General features: G+C 37.5%; 1 long non-coding RNA gene across 1 annotated transcript; it reads right to left on the bottom strand.

Moving 5' to 3' along the window:
* Nucleotides 1–7,593: 7,593 nt before the first annotated feature.
* Nucleotides 7,594–10,314, bottom strand: LOC141440787 (uncharacterized). Its single transcript, XR_012452749.1, has 2 exons — nucleotides 10,192–10,314; nucleotides 7,594–7,832 (listed from the first exon to the last, which is right to left on the bottom strand). It is a non-coding gene; the product is annotated as an uncharacterized lncRNA (long non-coding RNA).
* Nucleotides 10,315–11,181: the final 867 nt, after the last annotated feature.

The following is an 11,181-nucleotide window of genomic DNA, read 5'->3' as shown; positions in this document are numbered from 1 at the left end:
TACAAATAAATGTTTTTGAATTTGAATTTGAACCAGGGAAATTACGGAGATCCGATTCCGTTTCCGTTAAGTCGGAACTTCCGTTTGATATTAAACATCCGTTTCGGTTCCGGTCCCGTTACTTTTGAAACGGAAGTTATATCGGATGGCAATGCTCACTGCGGCGACTGGACATGAGTGGCGTACATCAAAAACATACAGACGGCTAATTATGTAACGTTTCTGACACTCGCAATCACAATCAAATGACAGGTTTTGTACGCGAAAACTGTCATTTGATTGTGATCGCGAGTATCAGAAACGTTATGCAATAAACCCTCAGGATAGGTTTCAGATCTATTGTCAAGAAGACATTAATATCTAAGGCGTATTATAAAGTTAATGATTATATCATGGACAGGGATATTTGGAAATAATTCCGATCCGCATTAGCGATCCCTTCAAATAGCGAACCTACTGTGTAAAAATAAAGTTGTGTTAAATTCTTGTGATGTATAGATATCATTTAATAATATTGTAAATCTGTTTAAAAAATATACCTCGTTGAGTTTCTTGCCGGATTCTTGTCAACAGAGGGTTTTCCGAAACGGTGCTAGTTTATTTTTACATTCATAAGTGCTTTAGCCTAAATTAAATAAAGATATTTTGACTTTGACCTACCCTTAAGGCTCCGATTTTGGTTCCGGTTCCGATTCCGTTTCTGGTTCCGATAAATTAAATTAAAAACATCTGGTTCCACTCCACTTTCGGTTCCGATAAAATCACATCAGTTACATCCCTGGTAACAACCCAATTACCATCGGTTTACTTAAATTTTATTACGCGGCGTCATAATATCATATGGAGACAATAAGACGAAACATTGGTGGAAAAAGCCTTACCAATTTGAAGTACTCAAACTCAAGCACTCAAGAGGAATTCAGGAATGATGAATTTATAACTTTATAATAAAATGTCGATGGAGTCAGTGTTAAGTTATTTTATATATTCAAATATGCGAGCAATCACTTGTGAACGCTGTGATTGAATGAGTAGGGTAATAAATAACTTAGAGCGCTGATAACCTATGACCACGTAAATTATCTAGCGATTTTATATTCGATAAATGGACTAAAATAGTACTTTCGCAAAATTAACCTCATTAAGATGACGATTGTTTTTGCGGCATATGATTTTTAGGTATGGGGGGTGCGTAAGCGCAGTATATAGTGAACTAGGCTGATACTACGGGTGTCCCTATCGGGTCGTCAATGTAAACACGAAGTTTACTCACGGTTTATTGTCCAATGGGAACAAAAATCCATACACATAAAAGTCAGAAGGCACAAAGAATAGAAAGCACATACACAAGCACAGCGTAAAGTTTATAGATGAAGGATAGGCAACAAAGCAACAATAATAATAAGGAAGCCGAGAAATATGAATATAAACAAGCGAAAGCAACTCGATTCGGTAGGCAACTGAAAGGAGGATCGGTCAAACCAACTGTAGTCTTTGGGTCAAACGTTCCGCGTCGAATGCTAGGATTTGACTGGCTTGACCCATAGAGTAACTTATATATTGGGAGAGCTTGACCTCTGCTCTGCGCGCGCGCTGCGCCGGCGATGCACCGGTCGCCTATCCTAACGGTAAATCAAAAAAACGTCAAACGTAAAACGGATCTCACGATACTAACGCCATCTAGCGATATTTTGCCTCTTTGAAAACCCTCATTGACCTAATCCCAAACTAAGCAAAGCTTGTACCTACTTTGGATGGATACTAAATATGTAAAATGAATTTCATATAAAAGTCTTGATTTTGTTTCTTCGTTGGCACTTGAAACTGTCAAGTATAATTAAATTTTTGTGTTTTCCATCGTACTTGGAGTGTTTGTACCAAATGTTCAGTTGTTTTAATTTAAGCCACGTTACGTTAGTACTATTATATATTATGTGCTTAAGTAGCAGCAGGGCTACTACGAAACTCGAAACTTGAAGTTCGTGTCGTACTGTCCCTCTCGCTCTCGTATTAAATAGTAGGTATAAGTGTCAGAGGGACCCCACGACACGAACTTCGAGTTTCGTAGTAGCCTGCAGCTCATTAAGACAAGCGAAGGGTGACGGGTTGCCGTCAAAATAAAAAGCAGTGTTGCCTAAGATCGCTGCGAACTTAAAACCAAAACAGTTAGCCTGGTGCCAAAAAAAGAAAGAGATTTTTGTCTAGTCACTTCACTTATAGTGAATACAAGGATGATGATTTTATAACTTTTTAAGAGTGTCAAAGAAGGGACATTTTTTTTTCTTAAATTCATAAATGACACGAACGATGATTTACTGCCATGGCGAATACATGGACAACATTTATTTTTACAAGTATTAAAACTATTCCATTATGAAAGGTTATATCACTAAAGATTATCCCCCTTATTCATAAACGACAATCAAACCTATTTTAGTTAAAATGCTGCTAAAGTTCGTTTGTCCTTATCTGTCACTTCGACATTTGTATTTGTTAGAAAGGGACAAAGCATTTGTTAGTTAACATAGGCTTGTTAAGTTTTATGAATAAGGGGGTATATCACTAGGGACTCGTCGGTTTTCAAATGTCAAGATTCAAATGTGAAAGAAAAAGAAAACAGATCTTTTGTTTTGAGTTTCGAACGACATTATAGCAAACAAGTTTTAATTGTACTTTAAATCACGAAGATAAACTTTGACCCTGTAAATTATGACGCTTTATATTCATTGATTAGATTAAAGAAGCTTTTGAGTAAAATGAACCTTGTATTTTGGAGATAGCTATTGTTTTCGAAGAAATGAGTAAGTGTGCAAAATACCTAATTTTTCAGGAATGCGGCTTATTTTGTTAAAAGTCATATCAATACTCCTTATTTCTGTAAGTCTTCGTGGAAATAATCAATTTTGTTGAATGATAACTCCAGACGACTTATGTTTAAAAGATTGACAAATGTATCTGGATTGTCAAGTCGCGTTAGTTCATTTTTAACCGACTTCAAAAAAAGGAGGAGGTTATCAATTCGGTTGTATTTTTTTTATTTTTTTAATGTTTGTTACCTCAGAACTCCGTCATTTATAATAATATAATAATAATAATAATAATTTTTTTTTTATTTCAGACAAGTAGTCCATATACATGTGTTAGTAGGCATTTATGAACCGATTTGAATTTTTTTTTGTTCGTCTAGGAATGCTTTCAATTGGGTCCCATAAGCAGCAAATTAGGATCTGATGATGGGATCTTAAGGAAATCGAGGGAACTCTTCAAATATTGTAGGGACACCTATGTTAATTTGGATATATTTAGCGGTAACTCGTGCATTTGCTATTGAAAATCATCATTTGGTGAAGTGAAACTGATGATGAAGACCCCAGTTGACCATCGGAGTTATTACTCAATAACAAGTATTTCACGGGTTGAATTTTAATTACTTTGACACAGTTGCTAAGCAATTTATGCTCCTCGTAATGCATATGGTAAAACGGGTGGTGATCCGAAGCACCAGGACTCCTCAATAATGAACGTCTCCGCATCGGAAAAAGCAATCGTTCGTAAAAGTGACGAGCATTTGACATTAAACTATTATACCCTAAAAGCGTGAAAAAAATTAGAACCGACTACAAAAAACCATTAAAATAATCTTCTGCCACTCTGAAGTCGGTCGGTGCTCAGCACGAGCCAGCAAGAGTGATTGAAGCCCAATATAAAGTGCGTAGGTGAGGTAGATGACTATAGGTCCACTCCTGCTGGCTCGTGCTGAGGCACCTACCGACTTCAGACTGGTAGAAAATTATTTTCATGGTTTTTTGTAGTCGGTTAAATTTTTTGCTATAAAATTTTTGTTTTAAGCCAAGGTAAGTATTCTAGAGTAAGAATCGAGCGTGAGATAAATGCCGGCATTGCTTAAAATCAGAGAACAGTTATTACAGCTCAAATTTTTTTAAGTTACTCAGCCCATGCAACAGGTCGGCAGGCGTGTCCGTCATACTAATTGTTATTTAGTTTAGTTGGTTGATTTTAAATCAGGATAGGTAATGTGTTAGGGTTTCGTACCACAACAGGCAAAAACTGAACACTTGTAAGATCACTTTGGTGTCCCCTGACCGTCTATCTAGCTAGACCCTTTACTCAAGAACCATCCCAGCCTACACAACCCCAGCTAACAAGAGGGCTTGGGCTATAGTTCCCACGCGAGTCCAGTGCGGATCAGGAACTTCACACGCACCATTGAATTGCTTCGCAGGTTAGTGCAGGTTTCCTCACGATGTTTTCCTTCACCGCAAAGCTCGTGGTAAATTTCAAATGTAATGTGGTTTGAACTCACGACCCTCTGCTTGAGAGGCGATAGGTCAAACCACTAGGCCACACCACTCAAGAACGCGTTGAACTTAATATTAAGTTTTTAGGTCTGCTCCCTTTAAAGCAGTGAATAAGGCTACGTTTCCACCAGAGATGTGAGAGGATGCGTTGTGAGGAATGTGCTTGTCATGAACCAATAGAAACGTAGTTTATCTATCCTCATACAGCGCAGCTCTAGTGGAAACAGCGTAGCATAATATGGATTGCAAAAAAACTACAAAAAAGAAATTACATAAAATCTTTATTTTGTAAGCTTTTAATGGGCGTCACTGATGGCATCTCATTGCCTTGGTCTTAGACGAAAATTTTATGCCCTAGAGATTATAAAGCCATTTTATGGCTACAGTGAAAAATTTAATGTATGTATGTAAATACTTTATTGTACATAAACACAAAAATAATACAAAAAGAAAACAACAAAACAAAAGAGTACAAAGGCGAACTTATCCCTAAAACAATGTGCGTATGTGTGTGTGTTTACAATCCGTGCTGTATCTGGACCGGCCAAGAGCGTGTCGGACACGCCCGAAATAGGATTCCGTAGCCATTACGAAAAATTAAGTAATATGTTTCTAAAGATTTCGTAATTTATACGAAATCTTCCATAGTTTCGGTGTGTTTTTATACCTTAGGCTGCTATTTACTCTTAAACTACTAATAATTCTCAAGCAAACTTAACCGTTATAGTTTTCCTTCAAAGTTATACTTACTACGATCTTGAATTTTTAAAAAAAATCCACCCATCGGTTTAGATTTTAGAGGGGGGAGCCGCTCGATTTTTAAGAAAATTTGCACTTCCAAGTTGAATATTTCGCAAACAAATCGCTGAATCGATACCCCACACTATAGGGTTGGATGAGAAAAAAAACACCCCACATTACGTCTATGGGAGGTAGCATCAGCCAAATATGTGGTCTACCATCCTGAAGTTGATAATCGTTTGCATATCATAAAACAATAATGCCAATAGATGTGTCTGTCAACTCATGTCATGTCAATCATGGAAAGCTGTAATTTTGCACAGATATATAGGTAAACTGATTTTCAGCCAGCGCTCGTCTCGCGGCACGTTTTACACAGTAAGTAATACGGGATATGTCACAACTTCATCTATCTTCATCACGAACTCATTGGCTCTACGGACTTGGCATATAATGCAAATTGCACGATATTTCTTGCAGCTCTAAACAGGGCTGGATAAATAAACTCATCATCAGCCCACAGCAGTCCACTGCTGGACATAGCCTCTTCCATGGCGCGCCACAACACTCTGTCTTCAGCCCCTCGCATCTCAGCGACCCTCTTAAGGTCACGGTCGTCCGTCCATCGTGCCTCAGGACGCACTAAGTACACTTCGTTTTCCCGTCCGCGATCTCCATTCGAGGACTCGTCTGCTCCACCGTTCATCGGTCCTGCGACACACGTGGCTAGCCCAACGCCACTTCAGCGAACTAATTCTTTGAGCAACGTCAGTGACCTTCGTTCTTAGTCGGATAAATATATATATATATATATATTCTACTCAAATTTCACAAATTTTGTTTAGTATCACTATGATTCTAGTACATTATGCTCGATAGATACTGTGTAATTACCTACACATTAGTGCACCGCAAAAAATTGCACTTTGTTAACAAAATTATGCCTCTACTTTTGTAGCATCAGTACCACTACCATGGGTTTACATTACAGTGACCGTACTCGATAGCAACGGCGTAAATTATTTTTCATCACACTTGCTCGTAAACAGTGTTGAAACATGCAGGCTACCTTGGTTGCAACCCCCCAAATAAAACCCTCGACCTTAATGTGCTTGTCATGAAACCCGTGGTCGGTAAATGAGTCATTGCCCGTACTAATTTTCATGTCATGAAGCCCAAGGTCGGTAAATGAGTTTGTTACTGCATGGTGTACTGGAGCGCGGCGCGCGCACGTGGGGCACATGCACATGCTGTGGGGGAAGGGGGGCGCGGAGCTGGCGCTGCCAAGAGCGTAGTCAGCGGTATCGGCAATTATTGAAAAAATATTAGTTTTTCTTTTACAAATATACAATTTTACTCGCAAATGTGATGAAAAACATTGTATGTCGCACAGGCGGTACTAGAATTACGAACATCGACTCATTAAAGCCCTCAGTCTTCGACTTCGGGCTTCTAATAGACTCTCGTTCGTAATTCCTTGTTTACCGGGCGGTTAAGACACAATGTACTATGTAGAGGCGCTGTACAATTCTCCATACAAATAATTTACGCCGTCGCTATCGAGTACGGTCACTGTAATGTAAACTCATGGTAGTGGTACAGAGTGTAAGCTGAGCGAGAGGTTAAAGATATTGTAGCTCTGTTTCAGTGACATTGTGCTGTCATACAGATAAACAGTGGGAAAAGTGGCTTAGTAAGTAGGTATTTATTTATCATCACTTATAAGTTTTCTATAAAAATCTAAATAAATATCCGATCCAAGACACTTGAAGTCATCAATCATTAAGCAAATCTTCTGTGTTCCGTCGTATTTTTCGGTATCGTAATGGATTTTAAGTTGTTTTAGCTGAATTAGCATCTTATTGAGACATGCACAAGGCCAAGGATTGCCGTCAAAATAAAAATATATAGTTCTCCCTCCGTTGCCGAGAACCACCGACAAGAATTTCTCAGGTAGATAAAATAATCTGTTGTCGGTTAAAGTCAGAACAGTTAAGCTGGTGCCAAGAAACGCCTTCTCAGGGATATAATCAATAATATTGCCGGCCAGATTGATATCATTCAATCGTGATCTATTTTGAAACAATTTTTCAGGAATGCGTCTTATTTTGTTAAAACTCATATCAATACTCTTCATTTTCGCAAGAGGCTTCAGTAAGTCTTCGTGTAAATAATCAATTTTGTTGACTGATAACTCCAGACTATATATGTTGAAAAGATTGACAAACGTATATGGATCGTCAAGTCGCGTTAGTTCATTTTGATTTAAATTAAGGAATTCTACAGTAAGAATCGAGCTTGTGATAAATGCTGGCATTTTAAGCAGAGAACAGTTATTACAGCTCAAAGTTTTTAAGCTACTCAGACCGTGCAACAGGTCAGCCGGCGTGTCCGACATATTATTGTTAGAGAACTCAATAGTAGATAAATTGCTACATTTACGGAACAAGCTTGACGGTAAGTCTTTCCCTAAGAATCTGTTACTATTTAAATACAGATAACTTAACGAGGTGAGGTTATCAAAAGTACCGGCTTCAATGAATGCAATGTTATTGTTATTCAAAAATAACGTTTTTAGGTTAGTATATAATAAATCATTCGAGTTTAACGAAGTTATATGACAATTCTCTAAATATAACTCGGTTATTTCGCGATTGCTTTCTCCTCGTTTGACCTGTCCATTGTTGGAGTGAGAGCATGCAAAGAGTGTCTCGCAGGGCACGGACACAGCCATAACCGCCACCAGCCAGCATAGGACGCGACCAGCCATTACTGTAACAAAAGACGAACCACTAGAACACAAAACAGATAGCTACAGAAGTCAATCATATGTACATGTACTTCACTTTTAATACCTACGCTCGGCGGTCGCTCTAGGGTTGTCAACTATGGCTTCTGCACAAAACACTATCGTGATTTATTGTTGAGAATGAAACGGGAAGAATGGAAATATAAATAAATAATGACTAAAATATTTTAATTTTAATGTCATTGTCAAAACGACAATTCACCGTTTAATGTTGAAATAACTTTTTTTTGTTGCTCCATTATTCCACAAAAAAGTTCAAAGACGCGTGCCTCAAGCGTATGGTATGGCACTCGTGCTCGCATCTCGCATCGCACTGGTCCCAACCGGTCCGAGATATCGTGTCCGTGAGCAGTGTAAATGAGTGCGTTGTTCGAGCGCACTTTGTTTGTAGATCGATTTCTGTACCTATCCGTTTTGTGTCTAGAATTTGCACCTTAATAATAACAACGACATAAAGAAGCAGTATGACGATTTACTGTCGTTCAGTGAAATGGAATATCGTCCACTTAGTCCATTTTGAATTTGGACCAAAATGAATACCATCCAGAGTGAATTTTGTCTACTTAAATGTAATTGTGCTGAAACATATTTACAAATTAATTAAACTCAAATGTAATCTAAATTAGGAGCAAAATTAATTAAGCAATAAGCGAATGTTGTCAATCAAGTCATAAGTTAATATGTAGACTCAAAACAAATGATTACGGGTGGAAGTTTTTGAAAAACTAAGTTTGTGTGGCATGGCAATCATTGAATCAATTGCATGGAAATAGCTATTTATTTAATTAATTGTAGTTTCATTTTGCACTGTTCTAACATGGTCGAAGATGACACAAACTGGGTGCACACTTCGCAGGTACCTATCCTAGATATAACATCATAATTATTTTAAACTTTAAATTAATTTTTCCTGTTTTTAAATTACAAATCATCGAATTACTGAAAATACAAGCGACAAATGTAACGCAATTTTCAATAATAAACTTCATAGGTACGACTGTACCCACAGGCAAAAAATAAGAAACTTAAGAATTTTTGAAACTTATGACCTCAAAATAGCGCAGCGCTATCGCGGTCTATATTTAATACTAGCTTCTGCACGCGACTTTTTTTTGTATTTACAAATTTTTAGGGTTTTGTAGCCAAAATGGCAAAAACGGAACCCTTATAGTTTCGACAAGTCCGTCTGACACAGGCATTTTACTCGAAAACTACTTACAAGATTTATATCAATGAAATTTGGAGTACAGATGTCTTGTCAAAGCCGCTATTTAGTTTTGTAGTTAAATTACAAAAATAAATATTTATAGGGGGGCACTCCATACACGTACTTAACAGAAATTGAAAAAAAATATTTTTTTTTAACTCGCATCAACGCACATAGTTCGACAGCTCTTTTGAAAAGATAGTAAGGTTTCTCAAAAACTTTTTTGATTAAGTGAAGATTTACGAAAATAATCGCTCCCAAAGTAGCAAAAATTATGTGTCCCCCGCTCTATCTTGTAAGCTGTTTGTCCAAAAAATATGGAAAGGTAACGCTTAATAAATACTTTCAAAGAAAATTGGTTTCAACATGATCGGATATACCGTTTTGAGTTATTGCCGAAAACTGCGCTTCTCAACAAAAGGATGTAAGTGCCGTGAAGATACGCTCTTTTTCTGGTAATAGATTTTGAGACTGTAGTAAGTGTTTTAATTGTGTTATATAAACGCACATAATATTACTTGATTTTTTTGCAATGGCTACGGAACCCTATCTTGGGCGTGTCTGACACGCTCTTGGCCGGTTTTTTGATACTTAGAAATTTCACGATTAGGACCGTCCGGGACAGACATTAGTAAAGATTGGACATTTTACTACATTGACATTTCGTGATTTGGACCGTCCGAGACATAGACATTATGCGGCGATTAACCTTAACAGTGAACAGTGATCACAAAATTCTATATTGCTCTCGTGTCTGAAATTTTTTAAAGCGCAAGTGGTCTCCGCGTGGTTTCTGGAATTTTGCTATCAAGTTGCAAAAACTACAATCACCGTACAACATGCATAAGGAGAATATATTTATCTTTAATTTAACTGACATTGCCCAAGCCTTATGGCCGCCATTAAGAGGAATAAATAAATAAGACATAGACATTAGTAAAGATTGACATTTTACTACTTTGACATTTCGCGATTTGGACCACCCGAGACTTGGACGTGGCACGACTTAGACGCTGTAAGACATGGACCTCTTACGATGTGAACGCAATTTCGACACTGGACATTTTACGACTTTGACGTAGCCAGAAGGCTTAAAGTTAATGAAAAAACCTTACCGTTTCGAAGTAAATACTCCTATAAAATTCAGGTATGATGAATTGATAACTTTTAAAAGTGTCGATGGAGAGAGAATTCAGTTTTTTCAATTCACAAAAGACGCAAGAAACTTGCTTACGCGCTGAATTTAAGAACTAAAACAGCGTAAAGTCCTTATATACAACTCAAGCGTAGATAAACTTTGACCACGTAAATTATCTTGCGACTGTATTTTCATTAATTGACTTAAGTAGCAAAATAAACCTTTTGTTCTTACGGTAGCGATTGTTTTTGCGGTAGTCGTTGGCGTGATGTGATGTACTTTATGTACTTTTTGATATTGTCCTGATGCTGTTTACGGACTGATTGTATAAGTAGAAATTCCAGGTTTACTTATTTTCGATTTATTAACCCCCGACGAAAAAGAGGAGTGTTATAAGTTTGACCGCTATGTGTGTCTGTGTGTCTGTGTGTCTGTCTGTGGCACCGTAGCTCTTAAACGGGTGGACCGATTTGAATGCGGTTTTTTTTATTTGAAAGCTGGTTTTCTACCGATGGATCTTAGACATGATTTATCAAAATCGGTTCAGCCGTTTCAAGATCATCAGATCTTTTGTTCGCTGCGGTAGGAATCTTAGACGCATAATGGATATTTACTTTACTTTCAAACATATTTGGGACCTAAAATTTGAAACACCCATGTATGCTATATAGCTATGCAAGATTATGGAATTCTCGGCCTGATGCTGCAGCCAGGATATCCAGAACACTAGTAGGTAAACTCTTAATAAAACTATAGCAGATATATCGTGTTTGGGTTCGTTTTGATCAGTACCTATTTGATTCTACAAACAATGCAATGGTGACAACAGGATGAGCTGATGCTGCAGCCAGGATATCCAGCACAATAGTACACTCTATAAAAAATAATAGCACATATGTCGTGTTTGGAATCGTTTTGATCAGTAATTGATTCTACATACAATGCAGTGGTGGTAACACGACGAGCT

This window comes from Choristoneura fumiferana, chromosome 23, assembly GCF_025370935.1.
Source record: "Choristoneura fumiferana chromosome 23, NRCan_CFum_1, whole genome shotgun sequence".
In the NCBI taxonomy this organism is placed as follows: domain Eukaryota; kingdom Metazoa; phylum Arthropoda; class Insecta; order Lepidoptera; family Tortricidae; genus Choristoneura; species Choristoneura fumiferana.
The sequence above is the reverse complement of the archived record's forward strand: the minus strand, read 5'-3'. Positions and strand labels throughout refer to the sequence as shown.